The sequence below is a fragment of the Neolamprologus multifasciatus genome, chromosome 2, assembly GCF_963576455.1.
Source record: "Neolamprologus multifasciatus chromosome 2, fNeoMul1.2, whole genome shotgun sequence".
Classification (NCBI taxonomy): Eukaryota; Metazoa; Chordata; class Actinopteri; order Cichliformes; family Cichlidae; genus Neolamprologus; species Neolamprologus multifasciatus.
The window spans coordinates 24,899,815-24,921,998 of NC_140440.1; the positions used below are offsets into that span (position 1 = coordinate 24,899,815).

At 39.2% G+C, this 22,184-nt stretch overlaps 1 protein-coding gene across 3 annotated transcripts in view; it reads right to left on the bottom strand.

Annotated features, from left to right (window-relative positions):
- The window catches only part of frmpd3 (FERM and PDZ domain containing 3), an 89,696-nt gene that overhangs the window by 54,133 nt on the left and 13,379 nt on the right, over window positions 1-22,184 (bottom strand). The window lies entirely within an intron of this gene.

Genomic DNA, 22,184 nt, shown 5'->3' on the forward strand with positions numbered 1-22,184 from the left:
TTCACAGCAAAAGATGCAAACTCAGCAGCCTGCAACAAGTGCTTTAAGGTGATACTGTGATACTGCGCAAAGGAGGTAACACCTCAAATCCGATGAAACACCTGGCGACGCATAGCGTTTTTTTTTTTTTTTTAAGCCGAGAAATGCGCCATATTTGATAGCTTGCTGCGAGACCTCACACCAAGCACATCTACTGCGGGTGTGGTGCCTGTTATCGGACCCGGAGTTAGCAACATCCCCCAAAAACCCGAAGAGGAGAGTCCTGGCCCCTAGCCCTGCCAGGGTAGCAGAAATGATGATGGATGATGATGACAGCAGCAGCCATTCTTCTCTGCGTGAGTAGCTTAATGTTGTTCGTGTGTAATTTACGTTGAGTAGGCTAACCACGTTATTACATTAATGCATGTAAGGTGAACTAGCAAACATCATCATAGCTACATGCGGCTGTCTTCAAGTCAAGTCAAGTCAAGTTTATTTATAAAGCACATTTAAAAACAACAAGTCTTCTTGTTTGATGGCAGATACTCCCTTCTCCCTGGCCAAAAGGCTAAAATGACCAAAGAAAAAGTGGAAAACAGTTAAACATGAGAGGTTTTTGGACAAAGTTTGTGTTTTTTCCATTGTTTAAGCACTGCTTCCAGCCAAGAGTGATACCATATATGCCCCATAGCTGCAGAAAAGGCTAACATTGTTATCTTTTTGTGTTCTCCATTCTTTAAGCACCGGTTTGAGCACCGCTTAAGCACCGGCACCGTTTCAAAAGTACCGGTTTGGCACCGGTATTGGATAAAACCTAAACGATACCCATCCCTAATCCCAGCACTGTTGTTGTGTTTGATCACTATGAGTACTTTTAGGGTAGAAATTGCATCATTATTATCAATCATGGTCCAATTAAATACATTGCTTTTATTGATTTTATTTTAAATATATATGGGTTAAAACGAGTTTATATCCAGCTGGCAGAGTTTAGTTATCTTTCTCAGTAATGGTGATTATTTAAACAGAAATAATACACATAAGCACTCTCTATAATAAATTTAAAGTGTTGTGTACTCTTTGTATTGTGTTGTGTAGTCTTTTTTAAAATCACTGTTACCTAAGTGTACACATATATCATAGTGTCTTGCGCTGCCCACTCATCACAGCTCTGGAATCTGTCCTTTTTTCCACATGAACGCGCCCTGTGCCCAGCATAAGGAGTTTTACGTCAGCAGCTAGAACACCTGTGACTAATCATGTCTTTCACTGCACTCTCCCCTTTTCTCTTTTAATGTTAAACACTGCCCAAAATACACCCACACAGCACCACCACTTAGATGCTCTATGCTGAGAAAAATGACTATTATTCATGCTGTACTTTACCACCGTGCACAACAAAGCAACGCAATACAGAAGGCAGGAACATTCAGCTGCTGATGATTTGCAATTATAATTTGAAAGGATAAAAAAACCCACTTTTGATTACAAACAGCCAGCTTAACTTTTGCCTCATTTTCAAAATAGTTTTCCACTCATTTTCTGCATTCAGTGTTTCCAACAATGGAGTTCAGTTTAATTTGATTGATACTGAGCTGCACTATGGACACAGTCCACATTACAGTCAAAAGCTTATTTGTTTCACCCGTTATTAACAAGCAATCTTTATACAGCTAAGCCATCCAAATAAAGAAAAATGCAAACAATGAAATGTGAAAATGCATAATGCATAACATTCTTTATTATGTTTTTTTTCTACTTCCGCTATATTTGGGATACAAATATTGTGCTTTTTACTCCATACTGTTTATCTAAAAGTTATAGTAACTTACTGTTTTGTGCACTTTAAAATATGAATATACTGAGATATGCTCTGTTTTTACAGATAGAACTACCCAGCAGTATGTACGTAATTAAAATTATCTCCACCTGCAAAATGAACACCTTCACTTGGCAAGCGAAAGATTGCTGGTTCAATTCCAGCCGGAGGCACAAATTCCCTTCGGGGAAAGGCATAAAACTGCCAAATCAAACATGTGGAGCTACCAGCTGTGGCGACCTCTTGTGACAAGGGAAGAGCTGACTGTAGCTGCTTCTTTTAATAGTATATAACTCAGGCAGAGAGGTACTTTAACCTTTTTAACTTTAGGTAATTTAAGTATATTTTGATACCAGACTTAAAGTAGGCTTTTAATGAAGTTCGCAATACCAATATCAGCACACATGTTCCAAGCTTTTGTGATGCTGTATGGCTGATGCATTACATATATCTTACAGCAAAGGGCTAAAGAGCCTAAAAAGCATGAATATGAGCCTAAAAAAAGTCTTGCACAATGTCTTCTGCACAATATGGATTCTGAATAAGATTATAAAGCAGCAAAGTTGAAAGTTTGACTAACTAACCCTCACCATGAAATAATTTTCAGAAAATTCACATTTTTTAAAATTTATTTATTGAATCTTCTGACAAGTAAAAGAAGAAAATAAGTATTAATTTGCATATATGAGTTGTATAATATTGCTACATCTGGCATTATTTTAAATTTATTGCTTAAAAAAAGGTATTGTGTAATTTATTTAGTTTGACTCATAAAAACATCCAAAACGATACGCTTGCCGTTGACCGCTGATCATAAAATATTTAGTAACATTAACAATTAATGCAGTGCCATTGTTAGTTATGTTGTACAAGTCATGTAAGTCACAGTTCAATAATGTCATCTGGCACTGGTATTTCGCAGCTTTAACTGCAGAAAGAAGTCAGTGACAAAGTGCATGGCACGCCACTGACAAACATGAGAGAATTCAAAGGCTAAACTTCACGCTGTGTGTACAGAGTGTATTTATTTGCAACGGGTGTTTTTCTCTGCATCTGATTTGATTTTTGTCTGTCACAGATCGGCTAAAGCGTGTTTGCTGTAAACGCACAAGTACAAAGCTCCATTTTACGGTTATTCGGCCCTTTCGACTCCACTGCACCTGAATGCACCTCTAAATAAACTAAATTATGTATTTGAAAACTAGAAACCTTTGGTTGGCCCACTTCCCACGGGGAACACGAGTCCACTGACATACTGTCCAGCACTACAGTGTGATCTTGAGCAGCCAATTATAACTCTGTGACATAAACTAGAGCTTAATACTTCAAAGGCCACCGCCATGAACTCTTTAAAAGTCAAGTCTCAAGGGAAAGTGTTAAAGCATTGCATCATAACAGGTCTGGCCCACTGGAGAAGTTAAGACCATCCAGTCTACTACTCAACCACAGAAAGCCATTACACAGAGAGGTGTGTGTGTGATAGTGTGTGTGTGTGTGTGTGGAGATAAAGATTCCACTGAATCTTTATAACACCAAATAATATTTCCTCATATATACATTTGAAGCAAATAAGACAGAAAACAGCACAATAGGTCAATTTAAAGAGATGTGCGTGAATGACGTTTAACGTGCGAACTGTCACATCAGTGTAATGAGAAGCTTTTGCTTTCCATGTCAGGAAATTGTTCACAGTTCAACAAGATGATGTATCCTCTTTGATAACGCTGAAGAGATCTTCATATGCTGACGCAGTGAGAGGACTTAATGACTCAAAGAGTGCTGCTCTCTGTCTAAAACGAAACTGTGCAGAGAGAGAGGGTAACCTCTGACTGTCTTCCTCTGTGACGACAGCATCGAGGTTAGCATCGTTTCTCCTCATTAGCTGGTGATACACAGTGTCTCTGTGTCAATGGCGGCAGAAAAAATATTTAGTCAGAAAGCTGGAATAAAGTTTGTGAACACAAAAACAAGTCGTTCTAATGACGTGGAGGAAAAGCTCTGTCCCATATCTGCTCAAATATGGGACAGAAACCGTATGTATTCACAAAGGGATACATTTGCATAATCATTCTTTTAATCAGATTTATAAAGCCGTGCATATTTGCACATACTCATGCCTGATTTACACTCCAATTCCATAATAATGCCCGCGTGTAGACACTCCTTTACTGATCACTTGTGTATAAGATCACTGTTTGCACCACTGAAAGAATTTCACTCTACTGTGCAAATGTGGAAATACAGTCAGCCAGGTTCTTGGATCTTACCCAAGTAACTTCAAGGTGAACCCTGGATTTTCTTTACCACGAAGGTAGATCACTTCTTACAGGACTATATCGCCATGGTAACCTGACCGACTCTGGAGCAGGTTATGTTACAGATCAGAGATCAACAGGTCTGAAATCAACGCCTACTCAGCCAGTTCTGTGGGAAAAAAAAACATCATCATCATTCCCAGAAGGTCCCTCGCATCCACATATGTGGATAATGGCAGGGGTGAAAGGAGAAAGAGCATCAGTAATATTTAGATTCTTAGACACAAATTTATTCCTTGATTTTCTTTATTGGCTACTAACAATTTTTACATTTTTATTGCTCTATAAGTGATAATATATGATCCTGTTTTTGTTTTTCTCTTTTTTCTTACTCTCGAACTTAATCGGGGCAACAGCTGAAAGAATAAAAGCTAAAACTATCTATTAAACATTAATTTAATGAAATGCCCGATTACAATCTGTCAGATTCTCCCATGTTTTAGTGAGTTGTGATGAATTTACACAGTATTTTTCAGCAGGCTTTCTCTAGTGGCTTAAAATAGCCTAAACACTATCAATACAGCAGGTCTTGTCCAGTCTTACTGACCAAATCCATACAATGCATTTAATAATAAACCACTGCACAGAGGTCTTCCTCTCACATATACTCCCACTCTGTAGCAGTTGGTTCGCTTTCAGCCTGCATTGCGTGTTTAACCTCTTCATATTTTTCCCATGTTAAAGTTTTATCCTCCCTTGTAAAATGTACACTGATCCGTATTACGTGGAGGACATGGAGGGGAAACCCTGGGTTAACTTATTTGTAGTGTGAACAAGCAGACAAAAAAATCGGATTTGATCAAAAAATCGGAATTGAGCATCAAGACCTGCAGTGTGAACGTAGCCTAAGAGTGTTAATGTAATGGGAAGCCTGAAGGGAGATGTTATCAGAACGAGCACGAGTGCTTGGCTCAGTGATCTGAGCATCATGCCAAAGTGTTGGCTTTGTCCTGTGGCTCCTTTCTGTGTTCTTACGCTGCATGTTTACAGCCGAGCCCTGCATGGTTCTGGTTGTGAAACCATAGTACTACTTTGATGAACCAGGTCAAAGGGAGAGAAAAGTTCCATATGAGCACAGGCGGTAAAGTTACTTTTTAGAAAGAGTAGCTTGTAGTGTTTCAGGTTTTTGGTCACAGTTTCACAGTTTTCAGGTCCATCCATCCATTTACTTCCGCTTCAGTGTCAGCTGCCATAGGACAAGAAGGTACACCCTGGACTAGTGTGTCGCAGGGTTAACACAGAGAGACAGACAACCATTTAAACCAACTTAGAATCACCAATTAACCTAAGCGACCTCACTAAGTGCATGTTCAAACACAGAGAGAACATGCGAACTCCACACAGAAGGTGATAACATGTGCCCCTGTGTGATCTTTATACAGTCTCCTTCGGTTTGTCTGGTTCACCTTCAGCTGCCTCCCATTGATCTAAATTGCTGTTTCTGGAGAAACCACATGCCTAAAACCTTCTATTACACTGTTATTGTAGTTCACAGATTACTCGCTTCATCACCAGGGCTGCTAGTTTTTGAATTGTAATTTGCATTGGTGATGTAGGCTGAGGTGGACTGAGGTGAAATGACCAGGTCCATCCGTGTGCCCTGTTAACAAACGCCCTGCAGGAATTCCCACTCCTACTTTTGCAAAAGTGGACTCACACCAATTTGGCACATTTAGTGAACATGCTTTAAATCAGCCTTTCCCAAAGTCGAGAACGCTGCAGCCCACTTAAAAACCAGAAAATCCCATGAGGCCCTTCCAATCCTAAATTGTCACTCTAATCAAAACACAAGAAAAAATTATGTAAAATCATCAACAACACAAGATGCTATAAATTGCTAATGCTAAAGCTTTTAATTCAGTTTTTTATATAAATAAATAAATGTATACAAATATGTAAGTGTACATACTTGTTAGTAATTTCAAACAGATTTCAAACTGTTTTTACTGTAGCCCATATACCTTCGTGATCCACCATGGGGCCTCAGTCCACACTTTGAGAACCACTGCCCTAAATTATTTAGTTAAATTAGTGGAGAAAACTATATATCAAATCAGGCTTGATTTGCACTAAGAAACACTTTTTATTGCAAATTCTTCTTATATTATATAAGTTATAAATGCCAGTCTACCTGTGTGGAAAGACATATACATTGTTGTGCAGACAAGGTACACATCTGGCCCCTCGTGTGCACCTAAGGACTGTTTTGGTTCCTCAGTCACTCAGAGAAACTTTAAAATAAAGGTTGCGACAGCTCTGTCGTCTCTTGTTTTTACCTGCATAGCTCATCCAGAAGCAAACCACTGAACAAATCAATGATCTATTGTGCTGTTCCCAGGGGCTGATAGGTAATATGCAAAACACCTCAGTCTGCATTCAGCAGAAAACATAAATTTGCAATGAAGACCTGGGAGGAGCTCAGTAGGTCCGTGATTAGGAAATGGGATTGTATTGGGGTAAAGCTGTGCAACACATCCTTTTGCTTCCTCAGCATTCTCGTCGTGCATCTTTAACATCATTCTTTATGAGGCGCCATAAAACCAAGATTATTAAAAGCACCTGCACTGAACCACTGAAGTTTCTGCTTTGAACCAAAAAAAAGTGCAGACACAAATTTTTCTGCTATCTTGGCATCTACGCAGTGGAAAAGCAGTCAGATCGAACTGGCACCCATGGGGCTGCTTTGCTGGAAATGTTGAAGGTTGAGGTGAACATTGATTAGTGGCGGCAGTTCAGGTCGTGCCCCCTCTCTGCATCAATATGTCAAGGTTGCCCTTTCCTTTGCAGAGTCCCAGATGTGACTGCAAATCTCTGGCTGTCAAATCGGTGTATGATTTCTGGGTTGAAATATTTGACTTTAAAATACGAGACCATGCCGTGGAACATTAGATTATGAAGCCATTCCTCTCACTAGTGCAGAGAAAAAAAACCTGTGATATGAGTCACACTGTGATTTCACAACACGTGAAATAATATTAGTAATACAAATAAAAATTATTTCCATAGTGTGTCATCATCTGTAATTGACTACAACCAACAGCCTCCTTGATCACCTTTGTATGACATTATGTTTAGTTTCATGTGACCAGATCAACCAGTTCTTATTTGACTATTTGAAATAAACAGAAGAACTTGTGTTTTATGGCCTAAAAACCCTCCACAATTAAGACAAAACCTGCAGTGAAAGAAGTCAACAGAATTTTTATTTGAACCTATGAAAGTACAGAAGTACTGGGGCTGATAAATCATTAATACTTTTGTGGCCGTTTATAAGCATGAGGAGAAATTTTAAAGTACATTCTGTTCAGCTGTCTCTAACCTGCCCAAACTGTGTTTTGGTTCTCTCAAAAGTATCAGGGATAAAGCTGTGAGGCCATCAGATGGTTGGAATCAGTGAAAAGAACAACATTGATCTGTTTTCAGTTTATTTGCTCTTTTTCAAACATTTTGAACACTTTTTATGAAGTGAATTATAATTAGATTTTACTCAAGTTCAAGTACCTTAACAGAGTATTTCGTTTAGTTTTGCCCAAAACACATCACACATATTGAGCTATGATAATATATTCGAGCACCATATTTGCTGAACACTTCCAAAACACATCTTTTTGTCTTTTTGTGGACACAGGTGGAAGTCCTTCAAAGAAATCCATTCCTAATGAGCTTGAAAGTCAATATTTAGTATGAACACCTTTATTCTTCAACACTTCGGATATTGGTTGCCTTTCGTTCTGTTCTCTGTCTGTCTGCTTCATTAACGTTGAGGTCTGAGCTCCGGGGAGGCCAATGCATGACTGATAGTGATAGTGGTTCAAAATGTGATGGAACTTTTCTGCTCCATAAGACCCATTTCCACTGATTTTCAGTCTTGTGTAACTTGTTATCCCACAGCCTTTTCTCCCTGCTTACCTTCCTTAAGAATGCCTTCTTGACAGCCACTCTTCCAGTGAGACCATTTCTGATGAGGCTCCTGTGAACACGAGATGGATCAGCTTAAAGGTCAGATAAATCTCTCAGCTCCTGTGTCAGGCCTTTGCTGGATTTCTTTCCTAATTCTCAAGGACATAATTTTCAGATACTGTTCATCTGCTCTAGACTTTTCAGCTCTGTTATTTCTTCTTTTGTCCACCACTTCTCCAGTTTCTACAAATTTTTAAGGACACACTACACACCACTCTCAGATATGCCAATTTTCCAGCTAATAGCTTTTGGTGGTTCGTTTGGAATTACCTTGTTGGTGAAAAAATGCTATTTTATGCCTGTTAAACTGTGTTAGCTTTGGTATGTTTCACAGATTCAACTGAAGAACAAATTATGCATTTTTGTGACAGGCTGCTAGTAAAAAAGATGCAAAATGTATTTAAAGCTGATACTTTGTTAAGTTTCTGTAATGTGTTGATACTACACTGCTTTGAGTTAGTTGCCTTTTTCAGGCTTGAATGATTCATAGGTCAGAGTTACATGTAAACAAACAAACAAATAAAACTGGCAACCCTCTGGACTGAAAATGAGTGAAAAATCTGACATTCAGAATAGATTAGACCACTTTTTAAAAATACAGGATCATCTGGCTCCTTGCAAGCAAAACATAAAGGCGGCTCAAGACTTTTGCACAGTACTGCAAGGCAAATAATTTGAGGTATTATTTTGTTCTGTACAAAATACCACTGTGTGACTGCTCTATATGTATTGTATATGTTTAAAAAATGCTTAGTTTCTGTGTATACAGTACATTTTCACATAAATAGATTTTCCCTCCAAAATGAGATTTTCTCTTCTCACTGCATTTGTTTAGCCTGGCAACCTTCTCAGAGAGCCTACACCTAAGGCAGTTAGTCACATTAGGGCTGTGTCCTCCATACATCACGGTGTGGTGTCTGGGTTGTCAAGTAAAGCCAGAAAAGATTTTTGTATACACTCTCACCTTTTTTTGCCCTGGAGATATCACAAAAGGAGCTGTCACTCAAAGAGGCCCTGAAGCTGACAGTCAAACAGTGATGAATGCTAAACGCGCTGTGTGCGTTTTCTACGTCTCTGAATGTGATTACGTCATTTTAAAGCAAGTTCAGTGGTTACGTATTAGGGCCGCATGTTTTTCAGTATCTTATGTGTGGTTCAGTCACATCCTTGCCCCTGACTTTGGTAATCACCTGCTCGGGTCCTCCTCTCCCAGCTGCTGGGGACGGTTTAGGTATGAAGGTGGAGATTAAACGCAGCTCTTTCAAAAACACCCTCCACTCCGCCAGCTGCCAGATCCCCCACTCTCTTATCTCGGTGGGCTTTGAAACTCGCAGCGAAAACAAGGCAAATAAGTTGGTGAGTCTGCACAGAATCTTCTTTTTCATCAGCTTCAAAACAGCCACTGTGGCAGATGTAAAAATAGAAACTGTCATAAAAGCATTAATCATTTAACTCTGTATGACGCCAATCAGCTGGATCTCGACTGTACCCGGCACAAAGTATTCCCCAGGTTGGAGCTGCAGAGGGAACATAATCACAGGAGACAGCTTTGTTCTCACAGCCATGTTCTATGCTGAGATCGTTATCTGAAGAGGAACATCTGTCTGTCTGAAGCCATAAGCTTTTGTCATACCAGGCTCTAGCATCCGGCTCAGTAAGAAATCCACTTAACACACGCGCACACACGCACAAGCATGGGCACAAACTGATAACAAATACACATCAGAATCCAGCACAAGTAGAAACACAAGGAATCTGTGCCGTTTTCTCCCCGATGCTCCGACAGAAGACGAGCACAAAGTAATTGCACAGCCTTTTCAAAGAAGCTGAAAGCTTACCCTCTGGATGGAAGGTATCCCTGTTATCTGTACTTGCATCGTAAATGATCAAAATTTTGTCCTGGACTTTTTGCAAAGTGCTGGGGAATTTATATACAGCTAGATATATAAAAGTTTTTATCCACAGCCACATGTTCACAAAGCAAGCAAATTTCTGTCAGAGCGGTAAGCCTTCAGGAACATATTAAAGTGCTGCATGTGACAAGTAGCACAGCTTCGGGGTTCCTGCAGGGGACCAGACTGATTTAGTGTCTGCCAGACTGATGAGCCTGAGAGGCACACAGTTATTGGCCCCGACCACACTAGCCAGGTGCAAGAGAAATTACAGCTTTTAGCTGGGAGCAGCACCTTTGCCCAGTGAGAGGTTTGGCAGAAGAGAGACTGGGCATGTGTTCTTTTGCAGCCTTGAATTGCCAGAGATGTATGAAGCTCTCAACTGCCTACAGACATTATGGATTGTGAGGTGTGTTTTTACAGCATAGTATGTGATGTATTTGAGATGGGAGACAAAAAAAGTGACTGTGCTATGCAATTAATAGGATGTGCCAGTTGGATGAGAAATCAGTTGATTCTTTTGCTGCTCCATTATCAGCTTGTTTCACTCGTTTACTTGTTGCACTAACTGAGACTGTTAAAATTGTAGCCATTCAGTCTTTTGCAAATATCGCAACACCAGATGGGAAGTCAGAGATAGCCTATATTTAGAGCTGCCCTCCCAGAATTGCAAAGTGTTCTCTATCGACTGTCAAGTTTCTCGAAATTGCAAATCATCTTTTCAGCTCCCAGATTTCAATAAGACATCATATGATGTCTTATGACATCATATGATGTCTTATTGTGTTATTTTCAACTTCAGCATGTTGTTTATTGTTCCCAAGCGAGAACTGTGCGTTGCTGCCGTGCCAAACAAACATAGACTTTAACATGAAACCTGGTAAATGTCATAGAAATCGAAACCAGTGGGTAACATATCTCAAAAACAATGATTGCTTTCTGTTATGTTCATGATAATTTGAGAAGATACCGTCATGACAAACCCTGCTTTTACTATTGTGTATTTATCAGACTCCATCATGACATCTTAAACAGAAATGTTCTATTCCAGTAGCCACTTAAATGAAGCTTATACACAAGTTCAATAAGGAAGATCTGTAATGACTCATCTGCCTGCATTCCTGGGTGGTTGGCTGCCAGTCTATTCTTTACATCACTTCCTCTTTGCCACAGTGTCAAACTCCATGCTGACATCATTGCTCTAGTCCAATCATCTTCTTGCTTCAAGCTTCGAGCCTCCACCTTCATCCTCGCCAGCCTGTAGTCTCTGGGAGGTCCTACTCTAATTTCTGTCACTGCTGGGTTCTGTTTTTCTGTGATGGGTTGTTGGAGACTTAATCGCTAAGTAGCTTAATTAAATTATGAATGTTAATAAATCATCTTCAATTCTTCGAGATGATCTCTCGAGATGATCTTATTGAACTGAAGTCAGCTTTAAGCCAATTTTTAAACTGGATGTAAAATTCAGCTCTTAAATTAACTACACCAAATATAGGCATAGCAGCAGGCATCTGGTGCTCCAGACCCAGGACAGACACTAATAGCCCTTTTCCACTAATACCTACTCAGGTTGGCTCAAATTGACTTGACTCTGTTTTTAGATTTTCCATTGGATAGTAGTACCTGGTACCAGGTCCTTCAGTATTTACTTGGCTGTGGTTCCAAGTGATCTGAGGAGACCTAAAAATGCGAGCTCAGTGGATTGCATGCCACCGATTGACTACTCAGTGACGTCACCTAATGAGTCATGACAGCATCTCGTTCATGAAAATCGAAACCGACATTTTTTTGAAACCTGTCTCAGCAAGCGAAGTGGCTACGCAATAATAAACACCGTGGTCCCCGAGTCTGACAAAAAAAATACACCGAGCAGCAGGTATGCCATCATCTCAACGTCCTCCATTGTTGTGGCGTTCATTTTGCATACAAATGATGTCACTGGACTTTCAGCTGTGTTGCTATAACGACCCCACGCACATTAGGTGGTACTTGATTGTAATGGAAAAAGACCAAAGTCGAGCCGAGTAGGTATGAGTGGGAAAGGGCTATAAACGGAATCTTTCTAGAGCTGCCTCTGTGCAAAAGATTGTTTTTGTAAATAAAAATGTGTCATAAAGAGTGTTGGGTACTGAAAATCTTAGTTTGATGCCAAGGGTGGGGATAAAAGGCATACTGGATTTGTAGCCTAAAGGCCACTGACTACCTTGGCCTAATTTAGGGGTTAGACCTTTGATGTTTTTTATAATCAGCACCTGGGTCCTAATTTAAGTGTTTTTGTAACTGACTACAGTTGAGTTACAATGTTGACTTTCGTACCTGACTGTGCTGTATACATGATAATTAATTCTTTAATGTCTTGTGTGTGCTCTATTTTTGTTTGGTAATGTTTTAACAGCTTTTGAAAGATAATAATAATAATAATGGATTGGATTTATATAGCGCTTTTCAAGGCACCCAAAGCGCTTTACAATGCCACTATTCATTCACTCTCACGTTCACACACTGGTGGAGGCGAGCTACGGTTGTAGCCACAGCTGCCATGGGGCAGACTGACAGAAGCGAGGCTGCCATATCGCGCCATCGGCCCCTCTGGCCAACACCAGTAGGCGGTAGGTGAAGTGTCTTGCCCAAGGACACAACGACCAGGACAGAGAGCCCGGGGATCGAACCGGCGACCTTCCGGTTACAGATATGCTTCCCAAACCCCTGAGCCACGGTCGCCCCAAGATCTTTGTACGTCCGTCTCTGCACTTCCTGGAAGAAGTCCTTGAAATGTAGAGAAATGTTATACTCACTATTGCCCCCTCTAGGCTAAAGAAAATGATGCCTGTACAGTTTTGCTCACCAGCATTGAGTAAAGCTAATTGCTCAGTTGGTGTCAATCTGTAAGCATTGGTGTAATTTAAATCTCTTTGGCCAGTAAAATAAGGAGTTTCATTACTATTTCAAACCTATTCTGAGTGCCTGGACTTGGTTTCTTTATGCCATTTTTTGGCTTTTGTTCCACCCCACTATTCTTTTTTACCATTATTCCCTTCAGTGAGCACCGGTGATTTAAGACACCAGCAGCACTCCTGTTATTTTCTCTTTTTTTCCTTTCATTCCCCCCACACACACACTTGAATTGCTTCTTTCTTCTGGTTTTTGGATTTTTTGAAAACAAAACCAAAGATGTGATTTTCAACACAAAGCAAAGATGCAAATCTGCATAGTTCTTATATTTCTGATAAATGGAAGAAGCATCACAGAAAAGATAAGTGCTGTTCAAGAATGCAAGTTAATATCTGAAGTTTGGCATTTTAATACAAAACAACAATAAAAGAGAAATTTGAAAATTTGTGGATGACAATAATTATTATAATTTAGCGGGGAAAAACACCATTGGAATTCAAGAGCTTGGGCATACTTGTCGATTAACCATTACAGAAACACAAAAAATGTTTTTTGCTAATTATCACTATTGCTGATGTATAGTGTCATAAACTCTGCATTCACAGAGGAGGTCAGAGGAAGCAGATCACAATATTACACAAAAATGACTTGACCTGTGCACATGATTCTGTCATTACAGCTTACCTTTTACCAGCAGGCACGTCACAATATTCTCTCTAACACATTTAATGTGAAAAATATTGTACTCGTAAATATACATTGATGAGTGTGTAACCACATCTTCTACCAAAATGATGCATTTTCAGAATGACTCCATTAGAAAAACAGTGCACAGCAGCGGCGCCGGTCTGTGGAAGTTGCCATGTTGCCTCGCCATCTTGAATAATGAAAATTTTAATTTGTGTCTGCACCTTCACTCTTCACATATGAAAGATCATATCTGTGTTTTATTGTCTGAGACAGAACACTCGGCATCTGAAAGAAATATCCTCTTCTTCCTCCTCATCTCAAGCCTCATCTCCTAAACTAAAGTCAGGGCTCTAAAACTTGAAAAAGTTCATAAAAGCATTCATTTATTCCCAATATTCTCACAATTACTTATTGTCAGCAGATTAGACATGCGACCTTCCCATCTCCAGCCAGCTTAGAATAAACTGAAGCAGTTTATTCTAAGCTAAACAGTTTGATTAGATTCTCACATTATATGAGACTTTATTGGCTAAATATTTGATTGATTGATTGATTGAATCTTTATTTTGAACATGTTAAAAAGTACAACAACATAGAATTAAAAGAGACAAATAAACAAAGCAAAACAAAAAGAAAACGAGCAACCACAACTACAAATAACTTTCATGTTCAAAAAGGAGCAGGAAGAAGCATAAGCTTGTTTGAGTCCAACATTGTTAGATCTACATCTGAGAAAGTTTGACCAACATTGTTTTGGCTAACAGAGACAAACACAGCAGCGCTTAGTGACAGAAAAGTTCTCGATACCCTGCACACCTCACCTCAGTATCGCCGTCATTGAACCTGAGTGAGCTTCACTCACTCATTGACTCGTACCGGACTCCTTTCACAAAGCTTTACAGCCTATATCAGAATAAATAAATGTGAACGCCCAGAATATTGACAGCTAAGGTAAACAGACTTGCTGCTTACACTCTAAAATTATACATTTTCAGTGCAATTCAGTGGAGTGCAATCTGCAATCTACTGACATCTAGTGGTGAGATTTTACACACTGTACCTTTAACTTTGTGCAATTCCAGTTTCCTTATTGCAGCGGTTTCTGTGCTGGTAAGATATGTCACAATGCTCTCTCTAACATGTTTAATTAATACTGCATTGTTATGGTAATAAAAAAAACTGTTTAGTCATCGAAATCCATTATAGACTTTCCCTTATTTGCATCCTTTCTAGCTGAGCTGGGAGAGATCCTGCTACTCTGTATCTGTATTAACTTTTCAATTAAATCTGCATTATGATGATGAATTATTATTTATAAGACTCTTATGCACTTTTTAATGGTAGGATTGCATCGAAAGAGCAGCGTAACAATGTGAAATCCTTATCTAATGAGCTCTTGTATTTTTTTCCTCTGCTTATATTTACATGTGAACTGGAGGGCTGATTTACTTAATGAATACATTACATTACTCGTATTACTTAATTCACTGATCATTTTCATCATGCACTGACTGTAGTTGCCATAACGCCATTGATCACAGCAGTATTTGTTTTTAAAAAGAAAGTATTATGGCAGACACACATACACAAAAGAAAAGAGTCTGCCTCCCTGTGTGTGTTCACTGTACCGCTGTTTTAGAGAATGAATGTGCGGAGTGACTGACTGCAGTGAGTGCTTTTCCTGAGCCCCTGTAGCTGCTACATATGGGGTGGAACAAATAAGTGTTCTAAAGATTAGTTTGTTCAAGTTGTTTATTATAATAATTTTTTTTCATGGATCATATACAACCCCAGTGATCTCCGATATATCAGCATCCAGACGGTTTCGCAAACAACAAACTGGTCGGCTCCTTTATTAGCCCTCGATGCCCACCTAATATTTCTAGCTTCCCATCTGAACACGGAGGGCTGAAAGCAGCCCTGCTTCTCAAGGGAGGAAAACGCAATTTGGAAAGGAGCGAATAAAATTAGTCATCAATATCTGATCGGCTGATTTATGGGAAACGAGCCAACAGAGAGTCTGAGAAAAACTGAATTGAAATCTATGGGAAAACATATGTGAAATAGGATCATGCAAACTGAAGCAAAGGGCGTGACAAAAACGTTGAACTAAACCGTGATCGCCACTCTGCAGCGAAGAGAAGCCTGCAGTTAACGCAATTTTCACCTTAAGTAAATGCTGGATTGAAGGCATATTCATATGACAGCAGGCTGCTGCTCTTTCTTTTACTTAATTTTCTTTAAAATGTACAATTAATCTGATTGTGTTTCCTGGAAAAAGGACAAAAACCTGCAGCTGTGATTGTGCATCATTGCTTCTTTAGCCAAAATTAGATGTAACATCCTTCTGTGTATTCCCACAGCAAACTCTAGAAACTGATTACAGTTTAGTCATTCCAACCAATGCTTGATATGCACATATCCCAACAGGCTTTAGCATGAATATTGTCTTATTTATTATTCATCTTCTATGTTTCTCGCACTCTGTGTTGTCAGCACATTTATTGAGAACACATGCACTCTGAAAAATGATTTCAGAGCCAGTTTTTACTGAATTCCCCAAAGGAATGACAGACCATTAGGATAGGAGTTTTCTGAATCAAGGCTTTTTACCTCGGTGTTGGTGCAAAATTTATCACCGCTGCACTCCTCACAGAAATATACTTTTTCATCAACACTGAGATAATAGGCACACACGCCATTAACTGTATTTCTGTGGTTTCTTCTGTTTGTATTTTGAATAAGAATACACAGAAAAGGTGTGTAGCGATAGAGGAAGCGTATGCTCCTGACACTGAGTTTACTGCAGCACAATATTTCACTAACACATCTGCGATGAATCTGTCTTAGTCTGAAGAAGCTCTTGGTGACTTTTAATCTTGGCTGTGGTCTCCTGGCAGGTGGTCTAAGTGCCCTTCATTACAGGCCGATCCTTCTCCAGAGAATATACTCCACTGCCTGCTGAAGACCGGGCCTCCCACATTACCTGCAGACCATTAATTAACAAGATGAGAGCTTCATCTCAGCAGTGGCCCTCAGCTCAACAAACCACGATCACTTAGAGACTGTAAAATTTCTAGACAAGATCAATGGTGGCTCTGATTTCATAAATCAGCTGATAAGACACCCAGCCGGGTTGTAACCATCCGCTAATGTCGAAAGGGAGAAGACATCGGAAGGGGATGACCCTAATTTCTGTCTCAAGAGTTGTGTGTGATTTGTAGCTCTGTTTAATGTGAGGCAAAACAATAGCTAAAGCAGACCTGTGTATGTGTGTTAATGTACACTCACTGGCCACTTTGTTAGATACACCTAGGTTCAACTACGCTTAAACACAGATATCTAAACAGCCAATCGCATGGTGGCAACACGGTGCATTTAGACATGTAGACATGGTCAAGGCGCCCTGCTGAAGTTGAAGGTGATTTCAGTGACTTTGAATGTGACATTGTTGCTGGTGCCAGAGGCTCTCTGTTTGCTGTGTATTTGATCAGAAACTGGTGATCTACTGGGATTTTCCCACACATCTATCTTTAGAGTTTACAGAGTGGACTGACTAAAGAGGAAATATTCAGTGAGCAGCAATACTCTGGCTGAAACTGCCTTGTTTATGTCAAAGGTCTGATGAGAATGGCTAGACTGCTTTGAGCTAATAGGAAGGAAATAACCACTGGTTACAGCCAAGATATGCAAGAGAGCATCTCTGAATGTACAACATGTCCAGCCTTGAAGCAGATTGGCAACAGACGCAGAAGACCACACCGGGTGCCATTCCCATCAGCTAAGAACAGAAAACAAAGGTTTCAGTTCACACGGGCTCACTAAAATTGGACAACAAAAGATTGGAAAAATGTTGCCTGGTCTGATAAGTGTTGATTTCTTCTGCAACATTCACATGGTAGGGTCAGGATTTGGCATAAACTATATGAAATAATGGATCTATTCTTCCTTGTATCAAAAGTTCAGGCTGATAGTGATGGTGTAATGATGATGGTGGTGGTTTCATGTTACACTCTCAGCCCTCTAGTACCAGCTGAGCATTGTTTAAACACCACAGCCTACCTGAGTATTGTTGCACACCATGTCATTCCTTTTATTACCACACTGCACCCATCTTCTGATGGCCGCCTCCAGCACAATATCATGCCATGTCACAAAGCTCAACTCATCTTAAACTGGTTTCTTGAACACTGTATGTGAGTTCACTGTATTCAAACGGCTTGCACAGTCTCTAGATCTCAGTCCAGTGGAGCACCTTTGAGATGTGGTGGCATCATTGATGTGCAGCTTACAAATCTGCAGCAACTGTGTGATGCTGTCATGTTCTAAAGGCTCCAGCCCAGTACAAGCCAGGTGTTCCTAATAAACTAAGTGTATATTGTCACAATGGCAGATGAAACATTGAAATGAATTAAATTGAGTTTTATGTTAGACATACCAGAATAAATAATGAGGTCATCAAAAGGTAAAGTTCAGGTAATTCTGAGCCAAAGTACCTTTGAGCAGCTTGGGCTTGGTGCTATGAACATCAGTGTTTCAGACCTGATGTTCTATTTCCTGTTCTGTATGACCACAGAAGCTCCATCCATGTACATAAAAACAAATCATGCATTTTGAACTGCGAATCGGTAAAGTTAAACTATTAAAATGTGGATCTGGAAATTATAATATTAGGTTCACTTCAAGAAAGGACAAGAATATAAATTTGAGATATTTTTTCACACTTTTCCCAAGCGAGTCACTTTTGAGGGGATCAGACTGAATATGTTAATGTTGCAATAATGAATTTCTTTTTATGTCTTAAGTGGTCATAGGATTACAGATTTATTTTCACAGCTGATGCCACTATGAAGCAATGCACTAATAACAAAGAACTGCTAGCATGTGTAAAAGAGGGTTAAATGAGTAGATAAATTAATGAATTCACAATTTTCTGCTTTCTCTTGACGTCAGATTCCCATATGCCCATGTCTAAAATTTTACTTCCTTTTCACACTGTTAAGAGACTCCTTCCTAATTGAGGACAAAATCCACACAGTTGTCTTCTTAACTTTTGAGAACAAAACTTCTTCTTTGTGTTCCTATTCTTTTGCTGCAAGGGGGAGATGCTTAAAGAGAATTTCATAGTATCTTCAGAAGATTTCCTCTTCATTCATAAATCATTATATTAGATTGACTTTATATTTTCATCTCTATATTCACACCAGATTTATTATCCATCATCACTGTGTTGAAAGGACATCAGGAAGGGATTTCTTACTGGCACGTATAAAGTACAAAAATGATTACAGCAAGCAATAACTGCGTTCGTTTAACTAGACCTCGAGCTCATAGTCAATATCCTACTGGGGTTTACAGGTGGATGCTGGGAGGGGTGCAGAGGTCAAAACAGCAGGCAGCAATGCCAGGCTCCTGTGGTATTGACAAGCCAGTGGGGGAGATGGGAAATCTGATGCTAAAACTGACCATACAGGTAATTCTGGTGTATATCCGTAAACATTATGTTCAGAGTGAGGCATGTCACGCGTGTGGGAAGAAGCTTAAATTAAGTGTCTTAACTAACTTCCAGGCTTTGCTCCATTTTATAGTCAGTAAGGATAAACATGACATTTCTGGTAAAGACCTCATGACCTTATTTGAATACAATAAAATAACTTGGGATATATTTAAGCTCTCTGGGATTACAAATACTGGATTCTGTAGACTTTTTTTCTCTCCTCACAGAAAAACAAATCTCAGTACATAAGAGCAATAAAGGTCTTGATAAGAAGCGTCAGGAGCCTGTTTTATGGCCCATTTGAACTGTCCAGGAGATTCATGCATACAGTGAATGTGCTTTTCCAGGATTAATTATTATTAGTTCATTATATAAAGGTAAATGTCAGCATTTCTGCTGTTACTAGTATCAATAATTAGGTTTACGCTTCACCGACCAAGGTATTACTCTGTTCTGATATCGCCTTGCTCACAAATGTGTTCAATTATCTGTGTTGTGATTTATGGTTCATATTTTTACATTTCTACAGTTTCCTCTGCTTGATGACTTAATAATCACATCATCTAAAATATTACTTAATATTATTTAATTATTAACAGATAGATAGTTAGATTTAAGTGATATCCTTACTTTATAATTATTATATGGACTTTAATTGGGGAAAAAAATCCTCTAAATCTTGTCAACTAAAACTGTAATCATTTGAATATATGTTAGCATTTTCATCTTTACCACAATCTGCACCATCATCCAACTGTACTGCATATGTATATTGTCCAGTGAAAGATTCTTGAACCACCCTAATTTCTTTATCTTTATTTTGTTTCAAAGGAGACAGACATTCTTGTAATTTTGTAATGTACGTGATCTCGATCAATTCCTCTGCCGAGACCTTTCAAAGGTTTCTTTGAACATTGGCTGCTTTTTCAATTATTTTCAGTCCAGCCCTTATATTTGAGCATCTTCAGATAATTTTTTGCATGTTTATTTGTTTGTTTGTTTGTTTGCATGTGTGTCTGCTAAATCACTTAACTCATTCAAGGCTAAAACGAGCACCTAACTCAAGGGATTAGTTAGCGTTTCATCTACACATAACAGAAAATTTAGCAAAGAATCAATTTTAAATGGTATTTTTGTCACAAAAACACATCATTTGTTCACATTTCCTCAGTTGAACCCAGCTTGGCAGTCAACAATATGATTCTCAAAGGGCTATTAGCTCAAAATATGCTCTGAACACTATACTGAGAAAAAAATGGCAGGCCTAATAAAACTATCTACAGCAGACAAACCGTATCTGAAAGTCATGTCCTTAAGAAATTGGGGGGGAAAACAAAGCAAAGACCTGACACAGGACCTGAGAGGCACATCTGGCCCTTCAGTTGATTCTTCTGTTCAGTGAAGCCTCAACAGAAATGGTCTCAGTGGAAGGATGGCTGTCAAGAAACCATTCACAAGGAAGGGAAACAGGAAGAAAGGGCTGAGGTATGGCAAAAAAAATCAAAAGAACTGGACTGAAAATCAGTGGAAGCAGGTCTTATAAAGTTTAAGCATATTTAAACATAAAAAAGACATCTAACTCAAGGGATCAATCAATGTTGCATCTACATATAAGAGACAACAAATTTAAATTGCATCTTTAGGCACCTTGTTACTAACAAGCTATTATGAAACACAAAATGTGTTCTTTAGTCAAATCTATGAAAAATGTCAAAGATAACACAGTTTGAAAGGCATAAAATAGTAGCAAGTTAACAAGTTGATTCCCAAAGAACTATTAGCTATACTCAAAAACGTTAACTTTGACATGAGGAAGACAAAAAAGGAAAGACAAAGAAGTGGCAGGCCTACAGTAAATATCTAAGGCAGATGAACAGTATCTGAAAGCCATGTTCTTAAGAAACAGGCCGTTTTTAAGACATGGTGGAGGTTCTGTGATGGTTTATGGAGGTGCTTTGATGGTGGCATCAATTTTGTCAAAATTGATGGAATTATGAACATAGATAAGTAGCATCAGATTTGGATCCCTCACGCAATACCATCTGCAAAGTGTTTGATTGGCAACAACTTTGTTTTCCAGCATGACAATGACCCCGAAACACACTGCCAGCGCAGTAAAAGCAAATCTGGATAGAAAAACACACGATGGAACAGTTTCAGTCATGGATTGTCCTCCCCAGAGCCTGGACCTCAACATTATTGAAGCAGTTTGGGATCATCTTTGCAGGGAACATCGAAAGAAAAGCTTTAAATGTCTTTTAAGACACCTGGAGAACTATTCCTAAAGACTACTTCAAGAAATTACAAGAAAGCTTGATTAAGAGAATTCAGACTGTGTTGAAGAATAAAAGCGGTCACACTGAATATTGACTTTAAAGCTCTTTAAAATGGTACAGACTCTGTTTTTGCCCTATATACTATCTCCATGTATGTTTGAACATGTTTCAATATATTTCTGCACATATTTCCCATTTTCCAGCAAACTATAAAGAAATGTGGAGGTGTCTCAAGACTTTTGTGTGATACCATTGACTGACTTGTTTAAATATGTTCTGCGAAGACAAATAAAGTCAACACTGACGTTCATTGCTCAGTCATTAATTCTTGGCAGGCTGATATTTATGTGAGAACATGTTCTGCATAATAACACATTTAGTATGCCAAATTACATTAAAAGTTCATATTGGGCCGCATCTCTCCCTCAGGGTTGTAGAAATTTAGATGTTGGAAGGATGGCTGCTTATTCAGTAAAGCCACTTCTCTATTTTCCTTAAAGACTCTGAACCCATTAAAATTTTAAATTAGTCTTTTCTGAAGAGAATGAATGTACTCTCGCACAACCTTGTTGTCGCTGCAGCTTTTGTGAAAGTCTTTATGTTTGTGTGTGCGTGTGTGCACATCTGTACGTGCAGAAGCGGTGTGGTGTGTTCGGAAGAGACACTCTTACAGTAATAACTCCTCGTGGGCTGCTGTAGCTGTGCGTACTCGCGCATGAGTGCACACATTCGATCATGCACACACGCAGGATGTAGTGTGCATGCTAACAGCCCTGTGGGCTGAAAGCTACAACCCCCGAAACAGTCTGCAGATGAAAATAAACCCTGTCTGTGTGCTTTTCAGAACTATTCAGTTACACAAGC